The sequence below is a fragment of the Pteropus medius genome, unplaced genomic scaffold (assembly GCF_902729225.1).
Source record: "Pteropus medius unplaced genomic scaffold, Ma_sr-lr_union100, whole genome shotgun sequence".
NCBI lineage: Eukaryota > Metazoa > Chordata > Mammalia > Chiroptera > Pteropodidae > Pteropus > Pteropus medius.
In genome coordinates, this window is record NW_024356249.1 from 20,979,156 (window position 1) to 20,992,634 (window position 13,479).

Consider the following 13,479-nt stretch of genomic DNA (forward strand, 5'->3'; position numbering starts at 1 on the left):
ATTTATTGATAAATGACATAGGATGTCATTTTTTACCTAAGTAGTGTTAGACATATCAAAGATTTTGTCTGAAGGGCAAAAAGACTACACTGCATTTGAATAGACTGTGTGACAACACATTCTTAGACTTCATGTATGATATGAAAGGACGATCCCCATTCATAAAATACACAAGGGAAATTATAAATATATCAGAAAAGAAGAAAAGCAAGGAGGGATGTGATTGGGGTGTCAGGGAGTATTTGTAGTGGTTTGATGCATGTAAATATTACATCTTATAAATAATTCTTTTCAAAAATATCTCTGAAGTTAAGGGACACTATTTAAGAAACGGATTGTAGATGCTTTATATGACTATATGCCATTTTTTCCAAGATAAGAGCAATATTAATTCAAACAGGAAAATGGCTTCCAAGATATTTCTTTCCTTCAGTATTCTATGAAGAAGAATGTCACCTGATGCTGGCAGATGAAGACTAAGGAAAAAATGTTCGTTATATTTTACTGTCAGAATCCAACAAACACATTTTCATCTAAATTATTTTGTCAACAGCCGTGTAGTACTCTTGCTAACCTTATTTGGCATCAGTGCATAATTAGATACACAGGGGTGTGACTCCAATTGAAGGTGTTGGCATTGTAGCACTCTGTGAAAATATTAACTATGAGGTTAACTCCAATTTTCCCTTCTTTAATTAAATGCACATGGTACTAATGAGGTAACCTACTGTTCCTTGATAGCACTAATTAGCTAAGAGGAGAGTACACTCTCACACTGCAATTTAAACCTAAAAATAAGGTTGAAATATGCTAATTGCAGGCAATTTAAAACAGTACAAGTTGAAGAACTAGTCATAATAAGAGAAACTGCTTTACAGCTAGGCAGCTGTAACTTTGGTTAAAATCAAAACAAGCTACATGATTTTTGGACTGCTATTTAACAAGGTCACAAGCATCCTAAAAAAAACATGCTACTCCATATCATAGCAATGAATCAGACTAACAAAAAATCCTCAAATCAATACTCATCTTACATAAAACAAAAATAAGTGAGCATCACAAGAACTCTGAAGGTGTCATGACACTATTTATATTTAACAGTGAAAATTAAGCTCCATAAATAAGCAACATCATCCTATACTGTTTCAAGAACACCCACATTACATAAAATATTGTACCTGTGTCTCCACCACAGACAAAACATGCTGAAGATTTGTCATTCCAATCACAGAGTTGGAAGGGAGGATATAAAGAGGTATAAATCTCAGCGCTTGAGGACTACATGAACAAGAAACTTCTAGACAATGTACAAGTACAGCGATAAAAATATACAAAAGATGCTATGGAATAAAATGGTGTAGTTACCAGTAAAAGGATACAGGTACAAAACATATCAGGATTTCATTACAAGGAGTTTTTCACTATATTTGTTCTACAGATTAGAGCTTTGGGATGGAAGTAGAGTGAAGCTTCACTGTGAGAGACAATATAATCCATTTCTAGCTCAAAAGACTCAGAAACATAATTTCAGTAGATCTAAGTGTAATTCAAATATATCTTCTTTAATTGTTTCTCGTTTTCCAAACATGATTTTGGCTGATAAACATTGAGATAACTTTTGATAAAAAGCAAGATTCTGAAGGATTCTCTGAACCATCAAAAAAGATATAATGTTTTGATTGGTGCAAAGCTATTTTCATTATTTTTTGATTGTGTAAAATCTCTGATATCACTTGTTTATTAAACAGAAACTTTGGTTAACTAAAAACACTGATTGTCTGACAATGGGAACTCTTTCTTATTACCACGGATAAAAATAAACGTATATTAAACTGATAGTCATTAATCTATTCTTAGGGACAAGAGAGAGAGAGACTGCCCCACACTGAGGACTCACAGTGACATTTTTCTGCTCTGGTCACTTTGCTTGCAAAATCATAAAATACATATAGTTTAAACTTTAGAAAGAGTTCAACAAAAAATAAACATAATGAGCTAAAATGCAAAGTTTTTGAAAATAAAAAGTCAACTTAATCTTAAGTTTACTGAAGAACAATAACAGAGAGAAGGGAACCCATTTGAAAGGCATAGAGTTTTAAGTAACTCCCAACTAATAACTCCTGGAGTTAAAAGTATGTGAGAATAAACTTTGTACTACCATTAGCCAGTCATCATGTATTTCCAAAAAGCTTGCAGAAACTGTGCTTTGAAAAACCCACCCAGCTTCTTCTGGCTGTCCTAGAGCTTTCTACAACTGAAAGAGACAGAATGTTGGCAAGAGATGCTAATAAACCTCCGACCAACCATGCTTTAACAGCTCCCTGAAGGTGCAGGTCTGTAAAGGAGTAGAAAGACAAATGAAATCAGTCATTTAGAAATGGGTCTCCTGGAGGCAACCTGACATAGTCCAGCAAATCACAGGGAAACACAATGTGAATGGATATTTTAAGTGTTTACATCTGTTTCAAATAAGCACCAAAGAACATTTTAACAGTGAAAAGGCCAAGACAATGTACTAGAATGGGCTTTCAACATTAACTTCAGAAGGAATCTATTCTTTAGTTAAATATGGATCATAGTAATTTTCTGTTAAAACAATAAAGAGTAAGTCATTTAGTGTTGAAAATAGGAATACTAGCTCTGGAGACAGTCTGCCAGAGTTTAGACCCTGACTCAACACTCGCTAGAAATGTGACCTTGAGCAAGATACGTAGCCTCTCTTGGCCTCTCTCTTTCTTAAAAGGAGGTAATAAGTAACACTGTCATATGATTATTAAATACATTGATTTGTAAAGTACTTAGAATAGTGCTGTTACCCATATACTTAATGTTTATTAGATATGGACTTAATATTTATTAGTTATCATTATTGCTTCAGAATAACATTCAATTTTTTCAAATAGAAAATTTATTAAAATCTTACTATGTGTAAAGGATGTAAAAATTCTGTACTCTGTAAAGGATATGAAAAATCGCAAGCCATTGTATCTATATTCGAATAGCTTTCAGTCTGTCATTAGAGTGTGTTTCCATTCAGTGACAAGGTAAAATGATTTCTAAAAGAATATGATTTTTTAAAAGTTGATGAAGGTATATTTTTTATAGAAAAGTAGGTATTATATGTTGATCTCTCTTGACAAGTGAAAATATTTTAAATTATAATTTGTTTCTTGAGGTTGGCTGAAAGTATGTTCAAATTTTTCTTTAACGTGTTAAAATTTTAGGGCCACAACATTTGGGGTATAATCTGAATGGTACAGTGGCCTACATTTTAAAGGCGTAAAAATTTAAAAGTGGACATTCTTGACATGATATAAAACAAAAACTACATTAAGTGGTTGATTGGTCTTTTTGCCACTCCAACTGTTTTAAAGTTTTTTGGTTTGTTTGAATGTTCTGGGGTCATTCATCACATATGATGGAAATTGTCCCAGAGACAGTGTAACCAGGATTGTACCAGGATGATATGAACAACTTCTTTGAAAATTCAAAGTACTTCATCCTTCCCCAGGGACCGTGTATGCCAGAAGACCAAATCAATATGAGCATATGCCTGAAGACTTTTCATTCTTCATTCTGAAGAAGGAGTTAGCCCTACCTTACATCCTTCTGTGCACAAGCTGCAAAACCCACGTATGATATTGAGCGGATCATGGTGTGGCCATCACGGTGTGGCTTTGCAGAGAAGGCAAATGAAGCCAGGGAGTCAAAATTATTTACAAAAAGTCCATGTTTTTATTTTTTAAAGCTGCCGTGCATCATATATCCTCCTGTACAGATTCTCAAACTTTAGCATGTAAAAAAATTTCTGGATAAGCTGTAATAATTACAGATTCAAGGCTTCATTCCTAGAGATTCAGATTCATAAGATCTTAGATAGGGCACAGAAATATGCATTTCAACAAGCATCTCGGTGACTATGATCACACTTTGAGAAACACTGTCTTCCGTGTTCAGGATACACGTGTGCCAGGTGATTTTTTTTTCATTGTTTTATTCTATTATTCAGCCAACACTTTTGCAATACCTACTATATACTATAAACTATATTAGTCATGTGGCTATAAAAGTGAATAAAAATTGTCCTTGCCTCTAAAGACAGTGGTAAAAACCAGTCCAGAAAATTAGGACGCAACTAAATAAGTGTCATTTGCAGGAGTTCCTAGCTTTTTGTGTGTTTTGAACTCCTTTGGCAATCTGGTAAAATCTAAAATAGCCTACTCAGAAAAATATTTAATTGCAAAAAATAAAATAAAAAGAATTAAAGAGGAAATCTGTTTACCTAATTTTCTAATTCCAAATTTCAATTCAGTTTTCAAAATATTTACAAAGCAACTTTTGTGAAATATTAATATGTACTTCTTTATTAATGCATTAAATTATAAGATATAGTGACAGGTTTCATAACCACTATAATTTTAAAGTAGTAATAAGCATTGATAATATTTCTAGATATTTTTGCCAACTGTGATGTGATATGAAAATGCCTTAATTGGTGACAATGTCACAGATACTGCTAATACTGACAATGTCACAAATACTGTGGTTTGTTACTTACATTCAAAATAAAAGAAAATATTTACTCTTAATTAGAAGTGAAACTGAGACTACTTTTTCCTCCATTTATGTTAATAGTCTTTCTGAAATCTAGATGGATCCTTGATCAAGACATCCTACATTAAAGACAAATACATTGTTGAAGAGGTAAAAAGTACAGCTTGATCATGTTGAAAAAAGTTATTTTCTAGCTGACTCCTAAGGAATGAGTAGAAATTTATTACTTGGGGAAAAAAGAGGCAGCAGAGAAGTAAGGGAGAATCCAAAGGATTTATGATTGTGCCTAAGAAATTTGATAATTTGGGTATAGCAGGAATGTGGTATGGATGGAGAGAAGTGATGAAAGATAAGGCTGGAAAGGTTAGTACTATGGAAAGTTCTGCTCATTAGACAAAGGATATTTCTGTTACGTCCTGAGGTAAAGGAGTGTAGTAGCTATTCTTTCTAGGAAACAAGAAAAGCATGAGTGTGTGGGATGTCTGAAATTGGGAAAAACTGGTGGCTGGCAGCCTAAGATGTCCAAAGGCTAACCAGAGAGTTATAGCAAGGACTGAATCAGCAGCATAGAGAAGGAGAAAAGGATACTCAATTTGAGGAGAGAGAAACTTCAGAGGATTTGAAGACAACCTGAGTGAATGAGTGATAGAGTGCACAATTAGGTACATTGAGATTAGACTGTGAGACCACTAGCAAGATAAGAAAATGCAAGAAAAATTTTTTTTTCAGGAATGAAAGAGAATTTGCTTCATTTGGAAATATTAAATTAGAGGTGACTGCAAGACATCAGATAGATATTTCCAGTAGACTTTGAGTACGTGAGCTTTAAGTTTAGGAAAGAAGGCAAGATATATAGATGTCTGAGATTTCCACCCTACATGGCAATAACTCCGCGAGAGTAGTTAAGTTGTGTCACTGCGATCATCTAAAGGAATGGTTCTCAACCCATGGCCATGTCTTAACATGTCTGGGGAGCTATGAATAAATATTCATGTTGGGCTCTACCTCCTGAGGTTCTGGCTTAATTAGGCTAGGGTGGAGCTCAGGCTTTTTTTTTTTAAATAAGCATCCTAGGTAATGATAATGTGCAGCCAGAGTTCAGCATCACTGACATAACAGTTGAACAAAAAAAACGTTATGGACAGAGATGAGAAAAGCCATCAAAATACAGAGAAGAGATATGATCAGAGAAGTAGTATCAAAATTTCAAATGTTTTGACAGGGTCCAGTAGGATGAGACTTGAATACAACTCTCTGAGGTTGTCAGTGATATTTAATAGAATTTCAGAAGGGTAGTAGAGAAAGAAACCAAAATATAGTATGTTGAAGAAGGAATGGATGTTGAAGCGTAAACAATTCTTTCCAAAGTTTAATGATGAAGGTAAAAAGAGGATTAAGAAGATTGCCTGATATAAAATAAAGGTTGATGTAAGATTTCGATTTGTTGGTGTTTTTTATTTTAAAGATGGGAAGATACAGCAAAATGGGAGACTGAATATATAGGAAAGCATATGTCTAGCTGACAGGAGAAGGTCATAGAAAAGATGGGCAACGGCAGGTAACATGCATAGGAAGATAAATTGGCCTTGGAGAACATATCTCTTTGTGATACAAAAGGGCATAATTAGAGGTGCCAGTAAGTTTGTTTTAAGAATAGAGATGAGAGAGGCTGAAGGAGTTCCTGCCTGGTAGCCTCTAAACTTTCTTTGGAAGTCAGAAGTTAGAGGTGAAGTCACTGAAAATAAAGGGGCTAGGTGTGAAGTAGGAGCTTAAAGGGTACAGGGAAGATGGAAAGCTAGTGTAGGGAGAGGGCAAGTAAAGTGTTAAAGACCAGTTAAACAATTGCTAAATAGCGATGAAGGCTAAGCTGAAGTTGGAGATAATACTGCTTGATATTGTGATTTTTAAAAGAGGAATATTCATTAGCTTGCTTGAGAATAGGAGTAAGGAAAGCCATATAGTTTGGAGAAGGGATGAACAAGTGCTGTAGCAGGGTGAAAGAATAATACAAGAATAATAGTGAATGTCTCTAATGTCATCATTAATCATGGAATACAGCTCAATCAGTAAGAAGTGAAGGTGGGTGGTGGTGTGTTGAGGAATAACAAGAAAGAATTGTGTTTGTGATCAGAATAAAGATTCCTTAGGTCCACCGAATCAAACGGATTTTTAAAAACTTGGTTCAAAGCCTAGAGAATATTGTTAAAGTTATTGATTAATACACGTGTATCATTTTATATTTGTTTTCTTCATGGATTAGTGTAAAAATTTAAAAATAATATATATTTTCTTTCTTTTTTTTTTTTTGGTAAAAATGTGCCCAATTGATACAATTCGTTGGTAAAACATTCAATAGGAAAATCCAAATTTACAAAATTAAATTAAGGACTATTATTTCCTTAATAGAGGAATTATTCAAATTAAAAATGTAGTTAAGATTGTATTTACTTAAATAGAAAGCCAACTTCTTTAAAATAAATTTTATTTTTATATAATTTTTAAAAGTGTATATATTGCAGAGATTGAGGTATAATTCTAAAAATTAGTGAAACTTCATGTGTAAATGTGTTAGTTGGTGCTAATTCTCTATATTTCTCTATGCTCTTGCATTTCTCAAAAGGAGGGAATTTATTGATTTTTGTCTACTCAGTGTCTAGTCCTCTAACAGCACCAGTATTTTCCTTTGGAGACCACCCTCATTCTGCAACCCGGCTCCAATGTTCAGATGTAAATTGATGGGATTGGCTCAAGGGTGGATGGCTAACACGAGTAAGCCAATCAGATTCCCTCTCCTAGGAACTGATTCTTGATGTATATGACATTTGTAAAATAAATAAGAATCCATTCACCCCAATACTGGGACCCAAGGAGCCTTTCCATGAGATCTAGCTCTGCCTCTTGTCCTTTCTGAGACCAGATTTTTGTTTAGTTTTCCTTTGTACTCTGAGAAACTCTATATCCTTTGGATGGATTCTACTTTTCTATTTATGTGTTATGTCTATTTCCATAACTTGAAATCAAAGATATAAACTAAAAAGAAAATATTTTAATCAATTGTTACACTACCAACATTAGAATTAAATTTTGGTAGCTTTTAAAATACATTTTTGAGCAAATTTTGGTTATGACCCATTTTTAGGCAATAGACCAAAGATAAGGATGAAAACCATGATCTTGGCTTCATATTTTACTGTTGGCAAAGTTAAGTAAAGTAATCACAAATAGCTATTGTAATTTCAGCCTTATAAATACATTATTTCCTCTCCTTGAAATGTCACCTTGTATGATCAGACTTTACATTCTACAAAGCACAATTTAATATGTAAAAATGGCAAAATAAAACATTAGGTTGAATAAAAATATCAATACAGGAACAGTTTATTAATGTATTGATTATTGATGAGTATTAGCATCTTTTATTTTTATAGTAATTTAAGATTATATACTCTTTCATTTTTCATTGTTCAACAGATTCTAAACTTAAATATATGTATTTAAAAAAAAGGTTAGGTAAATGTTAACAAAGAAAGTTTATTGGTGTCCATTGTCTCAATCCACATATCATAGATATTTGGAGGATTTGAGATTTTACAGTACTTAATATTAAGCAATTGAATTGGCTGACATTCCTAAAACATTCCTAAAATAAGATTCAATCTTTATTTCATGGTTAAAAAGTACTGAAGAATTAACAAAGATTACAAAATATGATAGTATTGAAGTCAGATTTTTTTGCCCAGTTTTTAGTTAATCCCTTTCTTATTCACCTCAGAAAGCCACCATTATAACTGGCACTAATTGGCACCCTTGTTAGAAATCTCAGCAGAGGATCCAACAATAGAAAAGATAACGGACATCTCTCACCCACAGAGCCCAGCTGTCTGCACAGGTGAGGCTGAGATCAAGGAGGGGGCAGATGACCTGGCAGCTGTCTATGAGAAATATAAAACCTACACCTATTCTCTGACTAGGTAGACAACTTGAATCTCCAGGGATGTTTATCAAGTATCTTTCTTGCACCTAAAGTCACTGAAAGATGAAAAATGCCCATAGTACTCCTAACAGGCGACGTAGTTATTACATTTTGAAAGGTAATGAAGGCAGCAGTCAACAGATACTTCTGGTATGAAATACACCTGCACAGTGCTGGTGGATTGTTGTATTTTGGCTTACTTATTGCATGCATTTTGCTTTGTTCAAGAGAATTTTTAAAGCTCTTATATAAAAAATAAATAGGACCTGAATGGACATCTGGAACGTGGAAGACAAAATTTTAAGTATATAATAATTATTTAATAGATTAAAGCAGACAGATTCTATGTATAAGATTTGTTACCGCTGGGTATATTGAGGCTAGGCAAAAGTAGCTTATGCTCACATAAAAATAATAGTCCTTACTTTTCTGTTCTTCTTCTTATGTTATAATTAAAAGAAAATATAGCCGTCGCTTGTTATATTGAGGAGGTTAGGTGAAGTAATATAATGTAAGAAACACGCCATGCTAAAACAACTTTATAAAATGAGAAAGCATATAGAAATTGATGGTGTATAGGATAGATAAGTGCTTAAAATGTATCTTTTGATGATATGGAGATTAATTACTGACTGTAGTTCATTCACTATTTTAAGTACCAAGTATTTAATGAACACCTATTTTGTGTCACAATAGTCTGACTCCGTTTTTTATTTTGATTGCAGGCTCGACATTCTTTTCACCTGTGGCTCTACACCTGAGCAGAAAGTTTGTGCATAAATATCCTCCTTTGCCAAATGGAGGTAAATTTAAACTAGCTACCGGCTCAAGGGATCTTTCCTCAGCACCGCCCACCCTGGCCAACTATAAAGACCCGACTTACTCCTCCCAACTTCCCAAGCTAGGTTGGGCCTGCTTGTGCCCCAAACAGCTCTCATCAGGAGCCCCTCATGTGAGGAATAACATTTCTCTCAAATTTTTTTTTGTGTGTAGTGTGCCATAAGCTTGGACATCTGAACCAAATTTTGGTAGGAGTCCTTCTCACTTCTGCAGGGCATTACAGAACACTACTAACTAGGTTAAGAATTGGGATACAAAGTCAAGTATGAGTCCCTAACCCAGAGTTTATAGACAACTTGGGAAGACAGACTGCTAGTGATGGAGATCACAATAAGTGTTATGACAGATGTATGGACAGGGTGCTATGGGAGTATAACAGAGAAGTACTTATATGACTGATAGGGGTTAGAAAAGGATTTTAAACTAGGTAATAATGAATGGACATTAGTATACAAATGGGGTAGGGTGGAGTTGGAGAGCATTTAAGACCCAAGGAGAGCCTGTATGAAGGTTTGAAGGTATATGACCCCCTGCTGCATTCAGAGAAACACAGACAGTCTAGCAAGGTCAGAGGAAAGAATGCTGGGGAAGAGAGGATGACAGAGATGAGGACAGAAAGAGAAGCAGAAGCCAGATCTTCAAGAGTCTCATGCAAAGCAAAGAGGTTTTTATGTTCTTCAAATTTCTCATCATTGCATGTGTACACCACCCGCCTTTTCTCTTGGAGGATTAAATAAAGGATCAAATAGATAAAAGCATTTCTGAGGTATCTAGAGTCATATTACTATAATCCTGAAGAAGTAACTGTGACAAATACAAAATAGCACAGGACATTCATTTAAATCTTTATGATAGCAAGGAATAACTTTTTGTTTCCAGAAACCTCGCTCCTGTACATACCAATCAGTTCCTTTCCTAGGTCTTTGCATATGTTTTATTCCTTAATACTCTTTCCCTAGTTCCTTAAGTACACTAGTAAATTATAGTATATAGTCAATTCAGTATCAAAATTCCACTTGGAAAATTCTGTTTGTAAGAATACAGTGTACTAAAATTTAACTTATGTGAAATTTATTGCCATAAAGATACAAAAATAACTTAAATTTTGTATTACCAAGCAAGAAGTAATAAAATAATTTAATTTGACACAGATGCATATTTTCATCTTCAAGAAAGTTTTGTGGTAAACTGAAGTGAAAAAATGGAAAACAGAAGACCTCAACTCAATTTTATAATGCAACACTAAGAGAAATGAAATAAACATTTTAAAATTTGAGGTTCAGAAAAAAAGAAATGCTTCGTACCAGATTTAGTTGGATACTGTCCCTTTCTTTGCTATTTGGGGCATTCAGAATATAATTTCACAGATAATATACTTTTCTTATTGTGATTTTCAAGCTATATCTAATGAAAAATGCCTGGTTAGGAATAAGAGACATAGTAAAGATGTTAAACTACACTTGCATGCAATTATTTCTAAAACAAATACCATGGTACAGAGTCTATTGAAATGGCTTTCAGAATGGCCGGTACAATGTATCAAATCAGCTTCCAGTCTCTGAGTAAGTCTATATTCCGAATATTTCAAATCAAGTCAGTAAGCACAGAATCAATATTAGATTTTTCACCTTGTCTTCTATCCAAGAATATATACATAATCCTTAGGGTAGAGCCCAAGGATTCAGGGCAGAAATCAACATTATATAAAGTCTTTCTTGCTTAACATAAAAACAATATATTATGTATTAATTTCAATAGCTGAAAAATAAAACAAACAGATAGTAATAGAATGAGTGTACTATGTAGCCTTCAATTTGTTTTAGTGTTGTTATTCATAAAGTAATAAAAGTATCCATAAAGTTATTATTTTTTTTCTTAGTAGAAATCTCAGTTTAGCTGGTAGACTTGTGGCAATATACTCTTAAGTATCAAACAAGTGAAAAACTGTTATTCAGAGTACTTCTGAAATGCATCTGTCATCAGAAATATCAAAAGCTGTGAGTGGCAGGACCAAAAGGAAACATCGTTGCTTTACTTATATCACAGAGCATCACAGCTTCATACTGTCTCTAACTCTAGATACCTTGGAGTTTATGGATTGGCCAAAATCTTTAATTATCTTTTGGTGATCTTTTTCATGAGAATGTATTTTTAGATTAGGACTTGATTGAATGAATGAAGCATGAAGAGCCACTGTTATACCTATTACTATGTATTAAAACAAAACACTGTCATACCTTCATTTGTCCAAATTTAGAAAGTACCACCATCTCTTTTACTATATGCTTTATTCCTTAGCGGGGAGCAATTCAGATCACAGTCACCCCTAGGAATTTATGAGGGGACTGGAGGATGTAGCAGTCTCTTTTCTGATCCCTGCAGGGGAAGCAGCAGTAGCCCTTGGATCAGCTACTTTTTATCTGCTGTTGGTCTCAGTGGCAGATCCTTTTCTTGCCAAAAATGATAAATGATAGATACTTCAATGAGAAATAGAAACTGTAAGCTGCATACACAGAAGCTTATCTTGTTAGCATCACTGATTATGTTTTGCTCCCTATCAAACTCTTCCCCCTCCTGACTGTGATGTGAGGTAGAGAGAAAATCTGAAGAGGATCAATTGTTTAAAAAACAGCACTCTTTCCAACCAAAAATCTCTTACCATTCAACAAGAAAACATCCATGTTGCCAAGAAAACTATGAGTAGAGGTCCAGCATTGCCACTCATTTTTTCTTTCATATCAAAAGATTATTCTATACATTGTTGCGTAAATATCTTATTTTGTTACCAAGGCCATTGCCTTCTTAACTGTGCTTCCCAGCAGGTGGGGATGATGATATGCTGGAGAGAAGGAAATAAAAGGAGTCAGATACACTCCAGCAGAATCTTTCAATGGTAGTGGTGACAGGGGCCTCCTCCATGGGAGAGACCCCATGCATCTCCACCCCTCCGCCTAAGAAACACTTCTTTATCTTAACCACAAATTGACCTGGATTTCATACCATGAAGACATTCAAGAAAAGGCAGTATTCACATTTTAATAACTTGTCACCCCCCTTATTTTGATCTTATTTTCTAAAAATAAAAATTTGAGTTATTCTGAACAGCAATTTAGAGGCTCTATGCTATCAGTGATTAACGGCAGAGTAAAAGCACAGAAACTAGAATCTGGAATTGAATTCACATCCCAGCTTAAACTATCAGTTACATGACCTTGGATAATGTAATCTTCCAAACGTCAGTTCCCCATTCTGTGGAATGAGAAAACACAAATATACACATTACCAGGTACACAAAGTAAGCACTGAAAATATGCTAGCCAAGTGAAAAATTATAAATGCTTTAGAATCTTTCTTTTGTTAGAAAAAAAGAGGAATTCAAGAAGAAAGGGAACACGAGAAATGTGACTTCTGTAACATCCCTGGTTGATTCCTCAATCTCCTTTTCACTGGCCTAGTCACCCATTAAGATATAACGACCCACCAATCCTTGTCGCTAAGGGGCCTAGGAGACCTGGTAGGGACTAGAATAAAGCCTTTTGTGGGGCAGAGGTATCATGATATTAGGCAAATGCGAAATCCTTACAGGGATACTTGGATGAACTAGTAGTAAAAGGCTGCTCTATAGTCACAAAACATGGTTTAACATACCAAAACTTATTGTGTTTAAATATTTTAAATATTAAAATTTGATTAAAAGTAACTATATTTCATGAGGTAAGATTATTATTAAAATAAATATAATACAATTTCTCCTAAGAATATATTTGAGAGTTTAGATCAAGAAAGATGGAAAGCTAAGATGAGTTCTGAATTAGAAAAGATGGAGAGATCAAAAGCTATCATAGAAATCACCGCACATCACAATAAAAAATAAAATAAAATAGTAGCCCAGTGCCAGATTCAACTCAAATTTTCACAAAACCATCAAGACAATACATATAAAAGTACTAAAAATAATATATATATGAAAGTATTTACTGAGAAAGAGTATGTCGAATTTTAAAATTGTGTTACTATTAGAAATGATTTATTTCTAAGCCAGGATCAAGTTTCATTACCCAATAGCTGCTCTCAAGAATGAAAGTAATTTACATTTAAAATAGGAGTACAGT

The 13,479-nt window shown here is 34.0% G+C and overlaps 1 protein-coding gene across 1 annotated transcript in view; it reads right to left on the minus strand.

The window, feature by feature from the left end:
• The window catches only part of FOXP2 (forkhead box P2), a 518,125-nt gene that overhangs the window by 115,518 nt on the left and 389,128 nt on the right, over window positions 1-13,479 (minus strand). The gene's annotated exons all lie outside the window — the stretch shown is intronic.